Source organism: Schistocerca piceifrons, chromosome 4 (genome assembly GCF_021461385.2).
Source record: "Schistocerca piceifrons isolate TAMUIC-IGC-003096 chromosome 4, iqSchPice1.1, whole genome shotgun sequence".
Classification (NCBI taxonomy): domain Eukaryota; kingdom Metazoa; phylum Arthropoda; class Insecta; order Orthoptera; family Acrididae; genus Schistocerca; species Schistocerca piceifrons.
Genome location: NC_060141.1, coordinates 294786859 through 294811401, shown reverse-complemented (window position 1 = coordinate 294811401; position 24543 = coordinate 294786859). Strand labels below are relative to the sequence as shown.

The 24543-nt window shown below is 43.5% G+C and overlaps 1 protein-coding gene across 2 annotated transcripts in view; it reads right to left on the bottom strand.

Annotated features, from left to right (window-relative positions):
* The window catches only part of LOC124796303 (ras guanyl-releasing protein 3-like), a 305024-nt gene extending 282185 nt beyond the window's left edge, over positions 1-22839 (bottom strand). For both annotated transcript variants that reach the window (XM_047260429.1, XM_047260430.1), the window contains exon 1: positions 22703-22839. The gene's annotated coding sequence lies outside the window, so the exon portion shown is untranslated. The remainder of the gene's footprint in view (positions 1-22702) is intronic.
* Between the last annotated feature and the right edge of the window lie 1704 nt (positions 22840-24543).

Sequence of the window (24543 nt, the reverse complement as noted above, 5' to 3'; positions counted from 1 at the left end):
GCTAACAATGTAGTGAGAGTACACGGTGACGCGTAAACCGTAACCAAAAAGATGCTACGTATCGGACCATCTCTATCTGCGAAAGAGAAGCTACCGAACTAATTGAATGTATGTTGAAAGTCAGAATTTTCGAGTTTTAAAAGTTGATGAATTGACAAATTCGAAATAAGTTAAATACGACCGCTAATTCCTGCCATATAAGAAGAATGTAGAAAAATACATCATTGTTTTATATGAAAAGATAACTACGAATTTATTTTAAGTGATGCAGTATATGTGAATCCAGATGTGTTGCACATCTGAATAGACGTTAGGATGGATGGACGTTGGTGGCAAATGCTGGAACCTGCGCTCTGTCAGAGCTTCTCTGGAAGAATTTTTATTCACCGTAAAAGTGTATTCCTACTTTTTGAAAATTTCCTTGAACAGATAATTCTGTCACATTAAAATCTAGAGTGAAGTCATTACGCTCTATTAGAAGAAGTCTAATTTCTTTTGGAGCTATGGCCTACGATGAACTTAACAGCGGGACGTCGGCCAGCAGAGGACTAATTTCGCCCAACTTCAGAATACAAATACCAGAAAGAAGTATCAGTCAACAAGCGCACCGATCATTACACAGACATTACATAAATACTTAGGACATTATCTTCGATGTTGCAATAAAATTCCAGATATCATTTAACATCAGACAGCTTAAAATAAAAAAAAAAAAGTTATACCTTTAAGGGGCAAGTGCTACTCCAGATGAAGAGGATGGCACGGGAGTGGTGGGTCGCATCAAGTCAGTCAGAGTCTGAACTGAAAAAAGGAAAGAGGGACGGAGAGAGAGAGAGAGAGAGAGAGAGAGAGAGAGAGAGAGAGAAGAGGAGCCATTTATTTTGCGCAGTCAAAATCAAGTTTAACAGGCATTCCCTCTACCAAATGACTTCCTTTGAAACAATTTCGAAAGACAGTCATACCATGCTGTACAGTAGGTGTGGTAGTTGATTGTTGTTGTTAGGGCATTCTGTCTAAAGACTAGTTTGATGCAGGTCCCCATGCAGGTGTATCCTGTACAAACCTCTTCAGCAATGCATAACTACAATCTACATCCATTTGAACCTGCTTATTGTAGTGAAGCCTTGGTCTCCCTATGTAACCCCCACTCCCTAGTGCCCCCCCCCCCCCCCTCCAACTCTCCCGCACCACACTTACCACCATTATCAACCTGACGATTCCTTTACGTCTCGGGATGTATCATATTGATTCCTTCTTAGCTAAGTAATTACTATAGTCGATTCAACAACAAGATTATTTTCTTCTTCCTATTCCCTTAAAAGCGATTGGAACCAAAGATGATCAGCGTACGAGTTAGCGAAAGACAGCCTGCTCATTTTTAATCAACGCTGGCGTACCTGTTGATTGCTCTGATATTAGTTTTTATTTACAACATCTAGGGGCATGTGTGGGATATGCTTATCCAAATGATAGAGACAGTTTCGACTTATAGTATCTCCTTGAAACAGTATCACTGATATTCAAGTACACTTTAAGACATAAAAGCGACGCACCACGAAGTAATTATCAAAATGTGACAGAAACTGGTAGATGGGAGGTACATGCACAGACAAACAAATGACTACAATTTTAGAAAAATTTAGTCAAGTGAAATAGCTTCACACACTGAGCGACTCAATGACACGTTGGTCTGTTTATGACCCTTCAGCTGGAAGTTATACGCTTTGGCATTGAATAACTGAGTTGTTGTAAGTCCTCGTGAGCAACATCGTGCCAAATTCTGTCAATTTGTAGCGTAACATCGTCAAAATCTCGAGCTGGTTGGAGGGCTCCGCCTGTAATGCTCCATACGTTCTCAGTTGGGAAGATATCCAACGACTTTGCTGGCCAAAAGAGGGTTTGGCAAGCACGAAGACGAACAGTAGAAACTCTCGCCGTGTGCGGGAGGCCACTGCCTTGCCGAAATTTAAGCCCAGGATGGCTTGCCATGAAGGGCAACAAAAGGGGGGCGCAGAACATAGTCGACGTATCACTTTGGCATAACGTTGCCGCGGATGACAATCAAAGGGACCCTGCTATTAAATGTAATCCCACCAGTGTCCAAGGTGTCTCCAGACCGTCTTCGCTGGCCATCGGGGCTCAGTTCGAAGCGGGACTCATCACTGAAGACAATTCTACGGCACCCAATGAGATTCCAGGCCGAAGACGCGTCTGGAGACGCTCCGGACACCGGTGGGATACCAACTGAACGTCGCCCGTCATACGGCCCCACAGCCAGGAGTGATGGTCTGGAGTGCCATTTGATTTAATAGCAGGACCCCTTTCGTTGTCATCCGCGGCAGCCTTACAGCACAGGGGTACGGCGATGATATTCTACGACTCTTTAGTTACCCTTCATTTCAAGCCATCGTGGGCTTACTTTTCAGCAAGATAATGCCCGCCTGCACACGGCGAGGGCTTCCACTGCTTGTCTTGGAGTTTGTCAGATCCTACGTTGGGGAGAAATGTCACCGGATGTCTCCCCAACTGAGATCATTTGGAGCGTTATGGGCAGGGCGGTCCGACCATCTCGGGATTTTGACGATCTAACACGCCAACTGGAAAGAATTTGGCAAGATAGTCTTCAGGAGGACACCCAGCAACTCTGTTATTCATTGCCAAGTCGAATAACTGCTTGCATAAGAACCAGAGATGGACGAATTGTTTATAGATATGCTCAATTTGTGAAATACTTTTTCTTGAACAAATCATTCAGTTTTTCTGAAATTGTAATCATTTGTTTGTCTGTGAACGCCACATGTGCCGATTTCTGTCCGATTCGGATAATTTCTTCGTGGTGCTTTTTTTTGTCTTACAATGTATTACGATTGTTTTTAATCGCTGTAGTGTAGGAAAATTTTACATATCTTAAAAATTTCATTTTCGTTTGATGTACATACCATGCAGCCTGCGGCATACTACGTAAGTGGAACATCTGACGGTTTAAAAAATACGTGAGAATGTACAGAGCACATGATACAGAAGCTCTATCGATATAAAAATGGTTCAAATGGCTCTGATCACTATGGGACTTAACATCTGTGGTCATCAGTCCCCTAGAATTTAGAACTACTTGAACCTAACGACATCACACACATCCATGCCCGAGGCAGGATTCGAACCTGCGACCGTAGCGGTCACGCGGTTCCAAACTGAAGCGCCTAGAACCGCACGGCCACAACGGCCGGCTCTATCGATATACACCCAATTACATGCGGAGGTTCTAATTTCTTAAATAAAGTCAATTGTGCGTCTGTAAGTTGTATTTTATAATACGAAGATGGTGTTGATGCTATTAGATACTGGTATTTCAGCTTGGTTAGTCCGGTGTACATAGTGTCTTGCTGACTGCAGCACCACTCGCGCATAAGGACCATGTAATTTTAACAAGTTGAACAGTCCCTGCCTCCTGTCCTGTGAAAGCTGCTCGAGCAATTAAAATGATGGCGTTAGGCACTGTGTGACACTGTCTGCCATCATGTTTCTTCCCAGTATTCTTCCCGTACATTTATGCCTTCGTTTCATCTTGAGGATATGGCCGGATTAATGGAAATCGGTGATAAGAAAATGAGGCTGTTCGAAGTATTTTGCGAGCACATCCAAGTATTCTGCTGAGTGCCTCGATGTGTTGCTGTCAAGAGACAGTTCATTGAAGTTCCGTAGCTTTCAACTATCATCTACATTCCGTTCACGCTTTGAACGTTGTTGATCCCCCATATTTCTAGGGCGTGCAGAGTCGGTAGCACACTTAAACAGTCAGATATGACGAACATCTTGTCCATTCCAAGCAGCCTGTCGAAATTGAGATGTTGGGTGGTGACCGTTGCTTGTGTCGTAATCACCGAAATGTTCTGAGAATGGGTATATCACCTCTCTGGCTGAGGAACAGGATAAAAGAAATCGCTACCCATATGGGATTGAGCAGTTACTTTATACCCAGGAGCCAATATTTTAATCATGTCAGGCCACTACCTTTCACGATTGTCGCGAATTGTTGTTGTTGTTTGATATTTAGCATGAAAACTTATGACAAAGGAAATAGCAACTCTCGGTCGTCGAAAACTGAAGAGGACTCTCGCCGACTGTCCTGCAAACAACTTGTTTTTGCAACCCGGGTTGAACATCAGTAGCAGGATGGCGCTTCCAAATCTCTGCTCGTCACCAACAAAATATTAATACCGATGCCCACCGCAAGACTGAATGTCCCCTGGTGGAGTTGTGGGCACGTGATGCAGTAAGAAAAAGTGTATAAGTGGATCAGATACGAATGAGGAATCATTCTAGCGACGATACGGCCCGCCAATTGGGAAACCCACTGTCGTGAGCGAGTCTGAGTAAGGACGGGTTGTTATGGTCAGGCGCCTGGAACGAGCATCTCATAAACGACAAAGCTGATCATCTGTTTGCTTGGTACTGTCGCGAGTATCTATGGGAAGTGGTTGAAGGAGGAGATACAACAAGTTTGCGATAAGGTGCTGGACTTCCACGCGTTATTAAAAAACTTGTAGGTTTAGAGATTGATCATTCTGCAAAGCAGGATAGGAGGCGATCTGTGGTAGATCTGATGACAGACAAAATGCTGGTGTTTCGGAGCATACATTGTTGACATGGAGTTTCACGGCAGACGACCGCTAAGTGATCCCATGTTGACTCAACGAATCGTCAGTTACGATTGCAGAGGGGATGGGCTCATAGAGATTGGACTATGAGTCAATGGAAACGTATCGCTTAGTCGGCTGAATTACTTTTCTTGCTACACTTGGTCGATGGTGGTGTTATGATACCCCATCAAACAGGCGAACGGCGGCTCGAAACATGCACCGCGCCATTGGACTATGAGTCAATGGAAACGTATCGTTTAGTCGGCTGAAATACTTTTCTTGCTCCACTTGGTCGATGGTGATGTTCTGATACCCCGTCAAACGGGCGAACGGCGGCTCGAAACATGCACCGCGCCATAGACGCCGGCGGTGGCAGTGTTGTGATATGGGGACGTCGGTAGTAATCGAAGGTTCAACTGTGGGACACGTGAACTTTATTGCGGACAATCTGCATTCCTTTGTGCTTGATGCCTTTCCTGACGACAATGACATTTTCAGCACAATAATTGCCCTGTCTCAAGGCCAGAATCGTGCCACAGTGGATTGAGTAGCATGATAGTGAACTCACATTCTTGTGTTGGGCACTATACTAACCTTATCTGAATCCGATGGCATATATCTACGACGCTATAGGGCTCCAGCTCTACACCCACGAACGACAGGCCACTAGAATGAAATTTTCACTATGCAGTGGAGTGTGCGCTGATATGAAACTGTGTGGCTGGCCGAGACTCGTACTCGGGAGTTTCGTCTTTCGCGAGCAAGTGCTCTATCATCTGAGCTACAAAGCACGACTTATGATCCATCCTCACAGCTCTAATTCCGCCAGTACCTCGTCTCCTACCTTCCAAACTTCACAGAAGCTCTCTTGCAGATCTTGCAGAACTAGCACTCCTGGAAGAAAGGATATTGCGGAGACATGGCTAAGCCACAACCAGGGGAAGGTGTGAAGACGGGTGTGAATCGTGCTTGGGTAGCTTGAGGATGTAATCTTAACAGATACATAGTTCTTAAGCATAGGGATAGTTCATGTGCACACATCAAAAAAACTTTTGTATCACCCCAGTTCACAGAACTCCTGAAGATACACGTTGACTGTGGACATTATATCACAGACACAGTCCTTTTTGACTGTTCAGAAAGTCACTAAACCCACCGAATGATGTAAAAAACCATGCAGGAGCAGCGCCTATTACAGGGAGGGGGTCCGACATCCGATCAGTTCCAGTCATTCCACCAGGAAAGAGGTACACGAATCGTATTGTCTGTAGTTCAACAAAGCCTAGACGGTCAATACCGCGGTTCGATCGTGTCCGCATTGTTACTTTGTGCCAAGAAGGGCTCTCAACAAGGGAAGCGTCCAAGCGTCTCGGAGTGAAACAAAGCGATGTTGTTCGGACATGGAGGAGATACAGAGAAACAGGAACTGTAGATGACATGCCTCGCAACGACACCATGTTGAATAATGTTTTTCGTGCTGTCACAGGATGTCGTGTTACGATTCAAAATGTGCGCAATAGGCTGCATAATGCGCAACTTCACTCCCGACGTCCATGGCGAGGTCCATCTTTGCAACCACGACACCATACAGCGCGGTGCAGTTGGGCCCAACAACATGCCGAATGGACCGCTCACCGATGAGTGTGGCATATGCCATCAACCAGACAATCGTCGGAGACGTGTTTGGAGGCAAACCGGTCAGGCTGAACGCCTTAGAGACACTGTCCAGCGAGTGCTCAATGTGGAGTTCCCTGCTGTTTGGGGTGGCATTATGTGGGCCCGAAGTACACCGCTGGTGGTCGTGGAAGGCGCCGTAGCGCCGGCTGTACGATACGTGAATGCCCTCCTCCGACCGATAATGCAACCATATCGGAAGCATATTGGCGAGGCATGCGTCATGGACGGCAATTCGCGTCCCCATCGTGCACATGACTTCCTTCAGGATTACATCGTTCCACTAGAGTGGCCAGCATTTTCTCCCGACCTGAACTCTAACGAACTTTCCTGGGATAGATTGAAAAGGGCTGTTTATGGGTGACGGGACCCACCAACCACTCTGAGGGATCTACGCCGAATCGCCGTTGAGGAATGGGACAATCTGGACCAACAGTGCCTTGTTGAACTTTTGGATAGTATGCCATGACGAATACAGGCATGCATCAATGTAAGAGGACGTGCTACTGGGTATTAGAGGTACCAGTGTGTACAGCAATTTGGACCATCACCTGTGAAGGTCTCGCTTTATGGTGGTACAATATGGAATGTGTTGTTTTCATGGGCAATAAAAAGATCGGAAATATTGTTTATGTTGAGTTCTGTTCCAATTTTCTGCACAGGCTCCGGAACTTTCCGAAACGAGGTGATGCAAAACGTTTTTTTGATGTGTGTATATGGAAGCGGCGTTGAAGATGCGGTCCAGCACGCTATTGAGCAAGTGGGTATAATTTTCTGGCTCAGCAGTGGATATTAGCAGTACACACCTCGAGCATTTAAGGCGATCGATTGATTACACACTGTACTGGAAAGAATAGGCTAGTTGGTTATGAAAGCTGCCACCTTCAAAAATGCCAGATTGTTGAGTCGCACTGATACATCTGCTCTTGTACAATTCCAAGCACAATCGGATGAAGAACGCAACAATATATATATATATATATATATATATATATATATATATATAAGGCGATGATGGCCTATCATCCCTTCAGTGATGATGCACACCAAGTTCGATCTCTTACGATAGTCGCGGGATGTCTACAGTAATGAGGCTAATGAACAGGGCACTAAATCAGTTGCGTGTGATACAAGTTGAGAGTTTGTGTCCGACGGGAGGCGTGCTATGTTAGTCCGTGGGGTTGTAGTTTCCACTGTGTCCAGATGGTCACCCCATCTGTCTAGTAAGCAGGAGGATTCGAATACCGGTCCGGCAGAAATTTTCAAAATTTGCACACTGGCAGCTAATGTCTAATTCTTTTCTGTCTTGAATTAGACATTACTCTGCATACGATATAGCTGCAGATTTTATTCACGAACATCGCAGGTTATCTGGCCAGTGTCGTTGTCCTCACTCCCTAGTTCATTCAAGGATGTTCTTACGAGGAATTACTGTTGCTATCCTTCCGTATGATCCAAAAATTTCTCTCGTTTTGGGGATGCGGTCATTATGTGAGACTTGTGTTTGAGGAAACAGGAAGTTTCAAAAATGGTTCAAATGGCTCTAAGCACTATGGGACTTAACATCTGAGGTCATCAGTCCCCTAGACGTAGAACTACTTAAACCTAACTAACCTAAGGACATCACATACATCCAAGCCCGAGGCAGCGCGGTTCCGGACTGAAGCGCCTAGAACCACTCCGCTACAGCGGCCGGCTCAGGAAGTTTCTTGAGTGGTTTTCGATTATGGGCTTTCGGAAATTTGTGAGTAATGGTCTCCGCGAAGGACAACTGTAACGTTTCCCAGAGTACTTCATTGACTACCTCTTTGATGGCCTCACGCTGACAAAATGAACCCGTGTCGAGTGACGCCGGTTCTTCCTCACTCTACTAGTTTTCCCACTTTAGCACGGCGTACTTTTTCCTTCTGCGTCCAATACTGATAGTGATTCAGGTAGTTCATCAGACACTATGTGCACTAATGAAGTACAGATGGCACCACGGATAAAGAAACATCCTCGGAAAATTGAACCTAACATTGCGCAAGTGGCGCCACGGATTCCACTACAAACAGTCGCATAGTCTCGTCCCGTGCCCTGGGAGTGATCCTAAACAATGGGCCACCACAGCATATCACCCACCCCCGACGTGTTATTGGTGTTCGCTGTTTCTGTGCTACCTTTTTTTTGGTTTGGGAATAGGGTACCAAACAGCGAAGTCATCGGTCCCATCGGATGAGGGTAGAAAGTCGGCCTTGCCCTTTCAAAGGAACGAAACCGGCATTTTCCTGAAACTATTTATGGAAACCATGGAAAACACAAGCCAGGTTGGCCGACGATAGTTTGAGCCGTCGTCCTTCCGAATGGTAGTCCAGTGTGCTAACCAGAGCTCCACCTCGCTCGATAATGCAAATATTTTCAGTGCTGTACAGGTGTTATTATGGTCTCAAGTCCAAGCACAGGTTTGATGCATCTCTCCATGCTTCTATGGTCCTTTATCCAGTGCAAGTCTCTTCGTCTCTGCATAACTACGACAACCTACAGCCATTTGAATCTGCTTACAGTATTCAAGGCCTTGGTTTCTCTCCACAATTTGTACATCCCCTTCCCCCTCCCCCCCCCCCCTCCCGCCCCACTTCACATGCGCACACACTTCCTTCGATTACGAAACTGATAATTCCTGTATACATTAGGATATGTCGTATCAACTGATCCCTTCTCTTAGTCAAATTATACTATAAATTACTTTTTTTCTCCAGTTCGATTCTGTACCTCCTCATTTTTTATTCCACGTACCCAATTAATCTCCAGCCGTCTTTTATAGCATCACGTTTCAAAAGCTTCCATTCTCTTCTTGTCTTATATTCGATGTTAACAAGTTCCTCTTTTTCAGAAATGCATTTTCTACCCTGTCTACTTCGGCCATCAACAGTTATTTTCCTGTTCAGATGTCAAAAATAATCTGAAAGATAGAAAATGGTGAGAACTGAAATGAAGTTACTGTGCAACGAACCACTGTAGACCACGAGTGGACCAAAATAGTTAGAAAATAGTCCTGAACATCCTTTGAAATTTTGTCGACTGGGAATTCACTCTGTGTAAGAAAAAATAATTCCATCATACAATTACTAAATATGTTTCTTTTGCAGAGCAGTTTAGAAGCAGTATAGCTTCATTTTCAATGCAAAAAGTTCGCTTCGGTTTGTAGAAGTACCGTACTTAGCTAGTCCAGCGATAATCTGGTAGGGGAATAAACAGCTACGAAACCAGAAATTACGCACAATCTCACAACACTCAAATGCAATTTATTTCACCACTGACATATTTTTACATAGGTAAAAATTTATTTATTAATGACCGAGTAATTTATTTTTTCACTTATTATCAAAATAATGCGTTTGTCTACTAACGTAATTTAAAAATTATTTAGGATATGAGACTTGTTAGAGAATACATGCCTCTTACAGACTTCTAAACAGTTTGACGTAATACAGAAGTAAAAAGTCAATACATATCGCTATGACGTATTAAAAATATAAACCGCTCGAAGAATATATAAATGTACTAAGATTTATATTTAAAAGCTCACAAAATATAATCGAACACTCAGTGTCTTGTAAGAAAAAAATCATCACACTAGACTGAGTCGTTACTAATGAATTTTTTCACATGGTAAATTCATTAGATTGTTCTAAACCAGATATGGTCTCTTGCTCCAAGCAGTATATTTACCAGATTTTGCCACTCTTTGCCCGTTGAAGAGAATATCGGTTCGAAGGGGTAGACTCCTCGAGCGGGAACGCGCTTCAGCAAGGAACAAGATTGCTATTAGACAAACATTCTAATATCATACAGACCACATGCACCGCCATAATAGTTAAACATTTCACCACAAAGAGCATTAAGCGTTCACTTGTTAGGAACATACAGTACAGCACTGTACTGATTGTTGCCTCAAAGCAGGACTTTTCCGAAAACCTTTTGAAGCGAGGATGTTGCTGCAGCCCGCACCACAAGCCTTGGAGTAGGGCAGAGTATCGTGGATACTCACGTAATCGTGAAAGAACATCTTCAGCTGGCGACAACACAGCATGATCACAACAGGCCTGGAGAGCGATTCTCATAATAAACCTCATCTGAAAAAACAAAAGTAGGCAGCAACTCTTACAAGGGCTACAGCATGGAGATAGTGATTCTGATGACAGTCTGGAAATGAATCAAAATGGTAAAACGAAACACCTGTGCGTTATCTTCATTATTCAAAAGATGTAAGTAACAAAGAGTGTTTGACACGCCTCGTTAGATAAACTCCATTATCTCATGTAACATAAAAATTGTGGCAGATGTACTAGAACTCCTTGAAATATTTCATTTCCCACACGAAACACAACGTCTTGTGTATAATAAAATGGAAGAAAGAAAATTCTAACCTAGGATACATACTTAAAAAATAAATGAGATAAAAGACCGTAGGTACTGTAGAAGAGAAATACTGGCCAACGAAGAGCAGCTTACGCTATAATACAGTTAGGACAGATGGAGACCGAAGATGTGAACTGGATAACTGTTTGCAGAACAAAGGAGTAAAGATTTGCAAACTCAGTGAACTGCATTAGCAGAGTAAAGATAAGAAAAGTGCATTTTATATACTTGATAAGCCACTCTAATGTGTTCTCTCTTGTTTAATTTAGTGAGAGAAAAGCGACTACATTCCTTCGGCCGTGCTCGAGTTCTTTTGTCATCTTGAAATGTATGACGGAGTCATGGAGATCGGTTCACTATGTCGCTTACCGTTTCTCAAAGCAAATTACCATCCGAGGTACAATGTCTGTCATTCAATGCTCAAATTTCTCGAGCCTCACGATAATATTTTCTGCTAACATCTACCAAACTGGATGTTTGTAAACTTTACAACAATTAAAAATCCTTCAACCTCTTTCTATGGTTCAATTTTGTGGAGGACACTCGAATAACAGTACATAAGAATGGCCCACTGACGGACTTCCCACTTGTTATAACATGTCATGTACATTCGAATAATTAACAAAGTGAGAAGAAAAATAACCTCTGTCTCGGACAATAACACACGGGTGCGTTTAATATTCTTTCTTTCAGACAAGAAGTTTCATGTGCCACTTGACATTCAGAAGGAAGAGAAAGGAAAATATTAATGGCTCACATAGTACTTTCAGAAAAATCAAAATCTAGGTTATACATAACTGAGATCGAACCAAGGAGAAGACCTCTACAAAGAGCATTGTCCATATTTTCAGTACTGTTATTGTGTTTGGATTTTTCGATTACTTAACATTGTCTCTATCTTCAAGACCTTAACATGTTGCAACTTTCTCTTTATGCTACATGTTTCATCACTAACGGACGATGTACAATTGTTCACAGGTTATTCAATGACGCTAGCCGCATTTGGGCATTGAAATGAATCAATAGTGACAGGTGAAAATTTGTGCCGGAAGAACAGACACCCCTTTTCTGCTTTTTACGTCATCAGTTGATGCGACACGCCGACGTTTTCGTCTCATAGCAGCAACTGCAACGTACGTCCTCAATTACTTGTTGGATGTATTAAAGCAAGGGGAAACTACAGCCGCAATTTTTCCTGATGACATGCAGCTGTACTGTATGGTTAAACGATGATGGCATCCTCTTCGCTAAAATATTCCGGAGGTAAAATAGTCCTCCATTCAGTTTTCCACGTGAGGACTGGCCGGCCGCGGTGGCCGAGCTGTTCTAGCTGCTTCCGTCCGGAACCGCGCGACTGCTACGGTCGCAGGTTCGAATCCTGTCTCGGGCATTGATGTGTGTGATGTTCTTCGGTTAGTTAGGTTTAAGTACTTCTAAGTTATAGGGGACTGATGACCTCAGATGTTAAGTCCCATAGTGCTCAGAGCCATTTGAACATGTGGAGATTACTCAGGAGGACGTCGTTATCAGGAGAAACAAACCCGGCATTCTACGGATCGGAGAGTGGAATGACAGATCCCTTTATTGGGTAGGCAGGTTAGAAAGGGAAATGGATAGGTTAAAGTTTGAAATAGCGGGAATTAGTGAATTTCAGTGGCAGGAATAGGACTTGTGGTCAGGTCAATATAGGGTTGTAAATACAAAATCAAATAGGGGTAATGCAGGAGGGGTTTAATAATGAATAAAAAAATAGGAACGAGGGAAAGCTACTATGAACAGCACAGTGAATGCGTTATTGTAACCAAGATAGATCTACCACAGCAGTATAAGTGTATGTGTCAACTAGCTTCGCAGATGATTAAGAGATTAAAGAAATGTATGATCAGACAAAAGAAATTGTTCAGATAGTTAAGAGAGACGAAAACATAATACTCATGAGGGACTGGAATTCAATAGTAGGAAAAGGAAGGAAAGAAAAATAGTAGTTGAATATGAAATGGAGGAAAGGAATGAAGGAGGAAGCTGCCTTGTAGAATTTTTCGCAGAACATAATTTAACGATAGCTAACCCTTGGTTTAAGAATTATGAAAGTAGGTTGTATACGTGGAAGACGACTGGTGACACCGGAAGGTTTCGGATTAATTATGTAACGATTACACAGATATTATGAAATCAGACGTTACATTCTAAGACTTTTCCAAGGGGAGATGTGGACTCTGACCACAATTTATTGGTTATGGATTGTAGATCAAAACTGAAGAAACTACAAAAAGTAGGAATTTATGAGGTGGGACCTGGATAAACTGAAAGAACCATAGGTTCTAGAGAGTTTCGCAGGCAGCATTAAGGAACGATTGCCAAGAACAGGAGAAAGGAAAACAGTAGAAGAAAATTGGGTAGCATTGAGAAACGAAATAGTGAAGGCTGCAGAGAATCAAGTAGGTAAAAAAGAAAGAGCTGGTAGATGTTGCATTTAATTCATGACAGGAGAAAATACACATATCAAAAAAAGTTTTGCATCACGTCGGTTCGAGAGTTCAGGAACCTGTACAGAAAATTGGAATAAAGATCAACATAAACATCATTTCCACCCTTTTTATTGCTCATGAAAACCACACATTGCATGTTGTACCACCATACAGCAAGACCTTCAGAGGTGATGGTCCAGATTGTTGTACACACCGGTACCTCTAATACCCAGCAGCACCTCCTCTTACATTGAAGCATGCCTGTATTCGCCGTGGCATACCATCCACAAGTTGATCAAGGCACTATTGGTCAAGATTGTCCCTCTCTTCAATGGCGGTTCGGCGTAGATCCCTCAGAGTGGTTGCTGGATCACGTCGTCCATAAACAGCCCTTTTCAATCTATCCCAGCCATGTCCAATAGGGTTCATGTCTGGAGAACATGCTGGCCACTCTAGTCGACCGATGTCGTTATCCTGAATGAAGTCATTCACAGGATGTGAACTATGGGGGAGCGAATTGTCGTCCATTAAGACGAATGCCTCGCCAATACTCTCCCGATATGGTTGCACTATCGGTCAGAGGATGGCATTCACGTATTGTACAGCCGTTACGGCGCCTTCCATGACCACCAGCGGCGTACGTCGGCCCCACATAATGCCACCCCAAAACAGCAGGAAACTCCACATTGCTGCACTCGCTAGACGGTGTGTCTAAGGCGTTCAGCCTGAGCGGATTGCCTCCACACACGCCTCCGACGATTGTCTGGTTGAAGGCGTATGCGACACTCATCGGTGATGCCAATCCTGAGCGGTCCATCCGGCATATTGTTGGGCCCATCTGTACCGCACTGCATAGTGTCGTGGCTGCAAAGATGGACCTCACCATGGACGTCGGGAGTGAAGTTGCGCATCATGCAGCGTATTGCGCACGGTTTTAATCGTAACACGACGTCCTGTGGCTGCACGAAAAGCATTATTCAACATAGTGGCGTTGCTGTCAGGGTTCCTCAGAGCCATAATCCTTAGGTAGCGGTCACCACTGCAGTAGTAGCCCTTTGGCAGCCTGAGCGAGGCATGTCATCGACAGCTCCTGTCTCTTTGTATCTCCTTCATGTCCGAACAACATTGCTTTGGTTCACTCCGAGGCGCCTGGACACTTCCCTTGTGAAAAGCCCTTCCTGGCACAAAGTAACAAATCGGACACGATCGGGCTGCGGTATTGGCCGTCGAGGGATGGATGAACTACAGACAACACGAGCCGTGTACCTCCTTCCTGATGGAATGACAAACTCATCGGCTGTCGGACCCCCTCCGTCTAATAGGCGCTGCTCATGCATGGTTGTTTACATCTTTGTGCGGGTTCAGTGACATCTCTGAACAGTCTACAGGGATTGTGTCTGTGATACAATATCCACAGTTAACGTCTATCTTCAGGAGTTTTGGGAACTGGGGTGGTGCAAAACTTTTTTTGGTATGTGTATAAAAATGTAGTAAATGAAGCAGGCGAAAGGGAATACAAACTTCTAAAAAATGACGTTGGTGGGAAGTGCAAAATGGCTATCTAGGAATGGCTAGAGAACAAATATAAGGATTTAGAAGCATATATCACTAGGGGGAAAGATATATGCCACCTTCAGGAAAATTAAATAGCCCTTTGGAGGAAGGAGAACCACCTGTTTGATATTAAGAGCTCAAATGGAAACCCAGTGTTAAACAAAGTGAAAGGCAGAAAGGTGGAAGCAGTATATTGAGGGTCTATACAAGGGCGATGTACTTGAGGGAAATATTATGGAAATGGAAAAAGACATGGATGATGATGATATGGGAGATATGATGCTGTGTGAATAATTTGACAGAGCACTGAAAGACTTAACTGGACACGTGGCACCGGGAGTAGACAACATTGCTTTAGAACTACTGGTAGCCTTGGGGAGCCAGTCATGACAAAACTCGTCTACCTGGTGCGCAAGATGTATGAGACAGGCGAAATACCCTCAGAGTTCAAGAAGGATGTAATTACAAAGAAACCAGGTGCTGACACGAGGAAACATAAAAATGCAGTAAATGAAGCTGGTGAAAGGGAGTACAAACGTCTAAAAAATGAGTCTAGCGGGAAGTGCAAAATAGCCAAGCAGGAATGGCTAGAGAACAAACGATCAGTTTAATATGTCACGGTTGCAAAATACTAACGCGAATTGTGTACGGAAGAATGGAAAAACTGATAGAAGCCGACCTCAGGGAAGATCGGTCTAGATTCGGAGAAATTTTGGTACACGCGAGGCAATACTGACCCTACGACTTCGCATAGAAGGTAGGTTAAGGAAAGGCAAACCTACATTTATAGCATTTGTAGACTTAGAGAAGGCTTTTGACAATACTGACCTGAATACTCTCTTTCAAATTCTAAAAGTGAAAGAGGTAAAATACAGTGAGCGAAAGGCTATTTACAATTTGTACAGGAACAAGGAGGCAGTTGTAAGAGTCGAGGGGCATGAACGAGAAGCAGTGGTTGAGAAACGAGTGAGACAGGATTGTAGCCTATCCAAGACGTTATCCAATTTATATATTAAGCAAGCAGTAAAGGAAACAAAAGAAAAATTTGGAATCGGAATTAAAGTCCAAAGAGAAGAAATAAGAACTTCGAAGTTTGCCGATGACATTGTGTGTAAAGGACTTGGAAGAACAGTTGAACGGAATGTACAGTATCTCAAAAGGAGGACACCAAAGCAAAACGAGGATAATGGAATGTAGTCGAATTAAATCAGGTGATGCTGAGGGAATCAGATTTCGAAATTAGGCACTAAATGTAGTAGACGAGTTTTGCTATTTGGACAGCAAAATAACTGATGATCGTCGAAGTAGAGATGAAATAAAATGTAGTCTGGCAATGGCAAGAAAAGCGTTTCTGAAGAAGAGAAATTTGTTAACATGGAATACACACTGAAGCGCCAAACAAACTGGTATAGGCATGTGTATTCAAATACAGAGATATGTAAACAGGCAGAATACGGCGCTTCGGTCGGTAATGACTATATAAGACAAGTATCTGGCGAAGTTGTTAGTTCGGTTACTGCTGCTACAGTGACAGGTTATCAAGAATTAAGTGAGTTTGAACGTGTTGTTTTAATCGGCGCGCGAGTGATCGGACACTTGATTTCACGAGCGTACCGTAAATGTCAGGAATCCGGTAAAACATCAAATCTCCGACATCGCTGCAGCCGGAAAGGGATCCTGCAGAAACGGGGCCAACGACGACTGAAGAGAATCATTCAATATGACATTAGTGCAGACCTTCCGCATATTGCTGCAGATTTCAATGACGGGCCATCAACAAGTGTCAGCGTGCGAACTATTCAACGAAACGTCATCGATATGGGCTTTCGGAGCCGAAGTCCCACTCGTATACCCTTGATGACTGCACGATACAACGCTTTACGCCTCGCCTGAGTCCGTCATCACCAACATTGGGTTGTTGATGACTGGAAACACATTACATAGTCTGACGAGTCTCGTTTCAAATTGTATAAAGCTGATGGAAGCTTACGGATATGAAGACAGCCTCGTGAATCCATGGGCCCAGCATGACAGCAGGGGACTATTCAAGCTGGTGGAGGCTCTGTAAAGGTGTGGGACGTGTGCAGATGCAGTGATATGGGACCCCTGACTATGTCTAGATACGCCTCTGACAAGTGACACGTACGTAAGCATCCTGTCTGACCAATCGCATCCATTTATGTTCATTGATCATTCCGACCGACTTGGGAAATTCCAGCAGGACAACTCGACAACCCACACGTCCAGAATTGCTACAGAGTGGCTCCTGGAACACTCTTCTGAGTTCAAACACTTCTGCTGGCTACCAAACTCCCCAGACATGAGCATTATGGAGCGTCTCGGTGATGCCTTGCACCTTGCTGTTCAGATGAGATCTCCACCCCCTCGTACTCTTGTGGATTTATGGATAGGCCTGCAGAATTCATGGTGTCAGTTTCCTCCAGCATTACTTTAGACATTAGTCGGGTCAATTTCGCATTGTGTTGAGGCACTTCTGCGTGCTCGCGGGGGCCTACACGATATTAGGCAGTTGTTCCAGTTTCTTTGGCTCTTCAGTGTAAATTTAAATTTCAGGAAGTCTTTTTTGAAGGTATTTGTATGGAGTGTAGCCATGTATGGAAGTGAACCATGGGCAGGCTGGAGTGCCCGTGCGGTTCTGGCGCTACAGTCTGGAGCCGAGCGACCGCTACGGTCGCAGGTTCGAATCCTGCCTCGGGCATAGATGTGTGTGATGTCCTTAGGTTAGTTAGGTTTAATTAGTTCTAAGTTCTAGGCGACTAATGACCTCAGAAGTTAAGTCGCGTAGTGCTCGGAGCCATTTGAACCATTTTGAACCATGGACGATAAACAGCTTAGACAAGAAGAGAATAGATGCTTTTGAAATGTGGTTCTACAGTAGAATGCTGAAGAATAGATAGGTAGATAACGTAACTGATGAGGAGGCACTGATTAGGATTGGGGAGAAAGGAAATTTGTGGTACAACCTGTACTGGAGAGAAGCGTGGGGGGTATAAATCTTAGAGACCAAAAGATGAATACAGTAAGCAGATTCAGAAGGACGTAGGTTGCAGCAGTTACTTTGAGATGAAGCGGCTTGCACATTGTAGAGTAGCTTGAAAAGCTGTATCAAACCAGTTTTCGGACTGAACACTACAACAACAACATTGCACTCTCTGTCTTTTGCTGCAGTTTTTACCCTTTTACAGCTCCCTCTAATACTGTGGAGGTTATTCCCTGATGTCTTAGAAGATATCCTGTCATCATGTTCCTTCTTCTTGTCAGTGTTTTCCAAATATTCCTTTCCTCGCCGTTTCTTTGGAGAAGTTCATCGTTCCTTAGCTTATCGGTCCACCTAAACTTCAACATTCTTCTGTAGCACCACATCTTCGATTCTCTTCTGTTCCAGTTTTCCCACAGTCCATGTTTCAGTACCATACAACACTGTGTTCCAAAATTCTTCCTCAAATTAAGGCCTATGTGTGGTACCAGTAGACATATCTTGGCATGGAATGCCCCTTTTGCCGACGCTACTCTGCTTCTGATGTCCTCCTAGCTCCGTCCGTCGTTGGTTACTTTGCTGACAAGATTGTACAATTCCTTAACTTCATCTACTACATGACCACCGATTCTGATTTTGAGTTGCTCGGTATTCTCATATAGATGTACAACTAGCCAGATCATCCATCAGAGATCGATAAGTGTCTAACCGCCATAAATTGGTCATATGCTCGCGGAAGTTACTTTTAAAGTGACTACCGGAGAAAGGATTAGCCCTATCAAAATACTCAACAGCGGGCTGCCACATGGCTCAATCCTTGCCCCACTATTCTTCAATCTTTATACTTCCAGTATCCTGGACACACAGTCCAGGAAGTTCAGTTACGCGTATGACTGAGCTATAGCAGCACAACACGATCCAACCTAAGCCATAAGTATAAATCTTCCACCTTTGTAGCCACTCAACAAGAATTTCAACGCTGAAGGGAAGCGTCTCAACCAATACAACTACAGTAAATATCTAGATGTATGCTGGATAGGACCGTCTCTTACAGGGAACATCTGACAGAGACCGCACGTAAAATGAGGACGACGACTAATCTCTTCTACAAAAATGTGCGGCATTTCTTTCGGCTTCACAGTATATGTGCTTCCTACATCACCAGTTGATGGCGGAACATTGCGCCCATGTATGGATTAATAGCTCACATATGAAATAGATTGATGTGGTACCATATGACATTATGCGCACTGATAATGACAATAAAATTCCCCCCTTCTGCATGTTTGCCCTCCTTGAGTCACATACCGTCAACACAGATTTGGCACAAAAAAAAAAAAAAAAAAAAAAAAAAAAAAAAAAGAATGCCTTCTTAGAGAGGACTGCAAGATTGTTATCAGTTATCACTGAGCAACCTGTACGTACTGACAGAGCTGACCTGAACCGCAAAAGACTGAAATCAAGAAACGTTGACGGCATTAAACCGAATACGTACTGGCCATGACAGAAGTGCAAACGCCCTCCTTAAACGGGAGAAGATACCACACCCAAACTGTGACTGCGGAGCCGAAAAACAAGCAAACCAGCACATGGTGTAAGAATGCACAAATCGAGCCTACAAAAGACACTTTACCGATTTTCCTGCAGCAACAGATGAGGCGATTCATTATATCCGATTCTTGGACGTTAATTTGTAACTAAGTTTGGCACGTAATATAGGCTTTACAAGTACACATGGACTATGTTGACTTTAGTGCTATATGAATATATATGTATTACGATGCGCGCTATACTTAAATAAGTAGATCATCACTAAACCAGTTGGCTCAAAAGCATACATTGTACAATTTTTAAACAAGTTCAGCAATTCCTACGAGGCGTAATATTCATTACGTCCCATAAATTGCAAAACGTTCGTCGATTGCTGAAGCCGTGACGTATTTATAACGACTAGATAGCTATTTGGGCGGTTGGTTTGTACAACCAGCAGGAACGGGCGCCAACATGCCTGAGATGTTCCACGTGGCAGACGAAAGGTCATCGACGCACAAGTGCAATCGTCTCGCTAGGCATGCGACACGAGCGACTTTAATCCACAGTCCGAAAGTTAAGCTGTTTAATCCCGCAATAAGGAATTCTCAGACAGAAGAAAAATCTGCCAGTATTTAGTAAAACGTAACTTTAATTCAGTAATGTTTTTAAATAAGGCAAACGCAGACACACTGGTACCGCAAAAATTAGATAAACATTGGTAAAAACTCAGACTAATCACATACAAAGATGGAGAGCTGTAGCGTTTAGCGAAAAATTACAAAAAACCTTTGGAAATATTGCGGCAGCGGTGCTGTTTGGCGCAATAAATGAGGTGTAAATGTAAACAAGGAGAGCAGCAAAACGGCACATGTAGGACGGCATCAAATGTAGTCGCATTCACTATAGTATCAAGCGATGTGCACCGAACTGATGTATTAATAATAGGAACGTCAGAAGGGTAAAACAATAACTTACTTAGGATGATTAACAGGGTACGCTCATTTGTGAGACGCATAGCGACACCATGTTTTTGATTTGTGAAATACGGCATCGAGAAACCGAATGAATTTTTAATAGGAGAGAAATCATGAAGGGCGAATAATTAACGAAATCTAAAAACAACTCAAAATAATTTCTTATCCAGTTAACCCACATGCTGATGATAGTGGACAAAACATATTTCTGTCTGCTACTACAATTTCGCTTTGTTTAATAAGAAAATATGTCCAGCGTAATTATATAAGTTTTAACTGTTATTGTCAATTTATGTTAACTGTGGTTTGTACTGAAAATATGAGTATGTGACAAATACAATCGTCAAAGCTCAAGTGCAGTCTGATTCTTCATCGGCCTTGAGAAATGTGATTAGTTCCTTTCCTTTATTGACTACCGTGTTAAAACTATATTAAAATGACTTTAAATTTTAGAGTTTAGGTCCCAATGAAATATCTGGACTTTACTTAGTCTTCCACACACTTTGAGACCACGATCGGGAACTCTGTTAACAGTCAACACTAACTTTCAGAATTACGTAGCATCTAACTCACTAAAGACTGAAGTCAGCTTTTTTTGTGAAACATGAAGTTCACATTCAAACGCTTTAAATATCATATGGAACAATTGGATATATAAAACAGTTGTGTTTAAAAAGATGGGACCATTTCAGAAGTGAAGGTATCCACAATAATTGACATCTTCAAACAATGGAAAATCCAGGATGGAATGTAACAGTATTATGAATAGATTAGTTGCTACTCGCCATGTAGGGGATATGCTGAGTCGCAGATAGGCACAACAAAAAGACTGTTACAAAATAAGCTCTCTGTCAACAAGGTCTTTGTCAGAAATAAACAGACACACACACACACACACACACACACACACACACAGAGGCGCGCGCGCGCGCGTCCGCGTGCGCAAACGCAACTCACACAAACATGACCACATTCTCTGGCATCAAAGGCATGGAGAAAGCTTATACTGCTTAAGCTAATAGAGCTACGGCAATGCCAATTCCACACAAATAACCGTCCTAACCACAACGACGTGAGCTTAGTGCCTCTTCAGTGGAAGTATGTAGTTGTCCATGAGTAGTACAAATTTGATTCATAGTCTACTAACTTAATGTGGTGCACTTAATTTTTACATACATTATAAATAACTGTCTTGAACAGATGTACATGCCTAAACGCATGTTCTGTTCCTGCACTGCGTTACGACCAAGGCACTAAAGTTCTAGAGCGTAAAAAGTTTGTGTAGCTATGTAAGTAGATAAAGACATGTTTACAAACAGTAATGAAGAGAAAGTGACAAGTGACGCTACAAAAAGGTTACAAAATTTTCGGGGTGCTAATATGTGCGTTTTCTATCTTTGAAAGTAATGAAGGGTTTCAAGTTTATTGGTGAGTCATTTTTGGCAGCAAGTAGACAATTATTCATTTTACAAATTCAAATGATTTTTCTTGCTACAATATGATATTTATTAACGTTCAAGACTCGTTTCGCCTCTTATATTAAAGGGATCTTCTGTGGAGTCTTCTGGAACGATACAGTTTTGTTTTTACCAGTGATAACTGTAGATTCGATACAGTTTAAACCATAAATGAAGTGTTACAGTTACGCATCCTTCCTATCAAATCTGCGTTTCCTCTTACTTGGTCATATTTGTGAACGGTTGACGCAAGATAAAGCTTAAATTATTGTTAGATTGCCAGTGAAGTGTTTCACATCATTTAACGAATAAAAACGAAGTAGGAACTGTAAAATCAGATCTTGACGAGGAGAGACGCAGATTTTGTCAGGACACGTGACGGTAATTAACATTTTATTCATATCAAAAATGTGATATGAACTGTTTCTAATATGTAAGTATATCACACTGAAAACAAATTGTATGATACCAGATGTAATCCATTGAACATACCACTAATACAAAAGGTGAAACGAGTCTGGAGCGTAAATAAATATGATATTGCAGCAAGGAAACGGCGTGCGAATTTTTTTACAAAAACTCAACATTGTGTAATATAGACGTTTATTATGACTTAAAATAATATCTTTGTAGCTTTTAATTGCGTTGGGTTATTACTAAAATCACTGAAAATTATGCAATAACGCAGAATTTCTTAAAGGAGATCTTTGTTAGAGATAACTGTTCAAGCAATTACTAACGAACTTGTAGTTGATTCTAAGTAAACAAAAGAACGCATCTTAATATTTTGTGAGAGGGGTATTTTTGCCGCGGTGCCTATCAGTTCTTGTCTGAAGTCAGTAGGGGATATCGAATGCTGTGCAGAAAAAGGAAACAGATACTTTGTCCATCCCCCAAATCTAGCCTCACTCCTCTATGCACAAAGCTAGGATATAAATAGGAATGATGTGCCATAAAAAAATTCAATGCAAACGTATTTCACGGTACAAATGAAAAGGCTTACAGCGATTACAGTCCTCGGAGAGCGACGGCTAGAGACACGCGCCGGCTGGCCATCGCAGACCGCAGGTACGCCTTCTACGCTGGTCGGCCCGCGAAGCGAGCAGCTGAGAGCAGACTGGCAGACCCTGCGCCCTCGCCACTACATGCGCGCCACGCGAGCCGGAATCGATAGCGCGTCGCGGCAGCGGCAGAGGCGGCGGCGGCGGCGGCGGCGGCGGCGGCAGCGGCGCTCACACGGCAGGCGTCGAGACTGGGCGCCGGGAGCGCGCCGCACCGCGTCGCCATGGCAACGGGACGGCGCACGTCCACCGCTCGTTTGCGCAAGACGGATCCCCCCCCCCCCCCCCCCCCCGCCACTACCGCTACCCGTTCCGCTGCCTCACACTTTCTAAGAGCCGAGAACGCTTTGATTCCAAAGGCACGTGTTTGCACTACAATCCGAAATCTAGGAATAACTAACTGGGGTGGCCGAGCGGTTCTAGGCGCTACAGTCTGGAACCGCGCGACCGCTACCGTCGCAGGTTCGAATCCTGCCTCGGGCATGGATGTGTGTGATGTCCTTAGGTTAGTTAGGTTTAAGTAGTTCTAAGTTCTAGGGGACTGGTGACCTTAGAAGTTAAGTCCCATAGTGCTCAGAGCCATTTGAACCAATTTTTTGAGTAAACTAAGTGGCTTAAGAAAAGCTTCAGGAGTCTGCCAAGGGCCACATGAGCACAGTGTACGACGGAAAAAACAGTCACCCCCGGGAGACATCACGTTAATAGCGTGACCTCAGTTCGTCGAGCAAGAGAGTTTGTAGCTTTCTTCAAACTGCTCCAGCTGAAGCCACTGATTTATTATACATTACAGGCCATTAAAATTGCTACACCACGAAGATGACGTGCTACAGACGCGAAATTTAACCGACAGGAAGAATATGCTGTGATATGCAAATGATTAGCTTTTCAGAGCATTCACACAAGGTTGGCGTCGGTGGCGACCCCTACAACATGAGGAAAGTTTCCAATCGATTTCTCGTAAACAAACAGCAGTTGACCGGCGTTGCATGGTGAAACGTTGTTATGATGCCCTTTGTAAGGAGGAGCAATGCGCACCATCACGTTTCCGACTTTGATAAAGGTCGGATTGTAGCCTATCGTGATTGCGGTTTATCGTATCGCGACATTGCTGCTCGCGTCGGTCGAGATCCAGTGACTGTTAGCAGAATATGGAATCGTTGGGTTCAGGGGGATAATACGGAACGCCGTGCTGGATCCCAACGGCCTCGTACCACTAGCAGTTGAGATGACAGGCATCTTATCCGCATGGCTGTAACGGATCGTGCAGCCACGTCTCGATCACTGAGTCAACAGATGGGGACGTTTGCAAGACAACAACCATCTGCACGAACAGTCCGACGTCGTTTGCAGCAGCATGGACTATCAGCTCAGAGACCATGGCTGCGGTTATCCTTGACGTTGCATCACAGACAGGAGCACCTGCGATGGTGTACTCAACGATGAACCTGGGTGCACGAATGGCAAAACGTCATTTTTTCGAATGAATCCAGGTTCTGTTTAGAGCATCATGATGGTCGCATGCGTGTTTGGCGACATCGCGGTGAATGCACATTGGAAGCGTGTATTCGTCATCGCCTTTCTGGCGTATCACCCGGCGTGATGGTTTGGGGTGCCATTGGTTACACGTCTCGGTCACCTCTTATTCGCATTGACGGCACTTTGAACAGTGGACGTTACATTTCAGGAGTGTTACGACCCATGGCTCTACCCTTCATTAGATCCCTGCGAAACCCTTCATTTCAGCAGGATAATGCACGACCGCATGTTGTAAGTCCTGTATGGG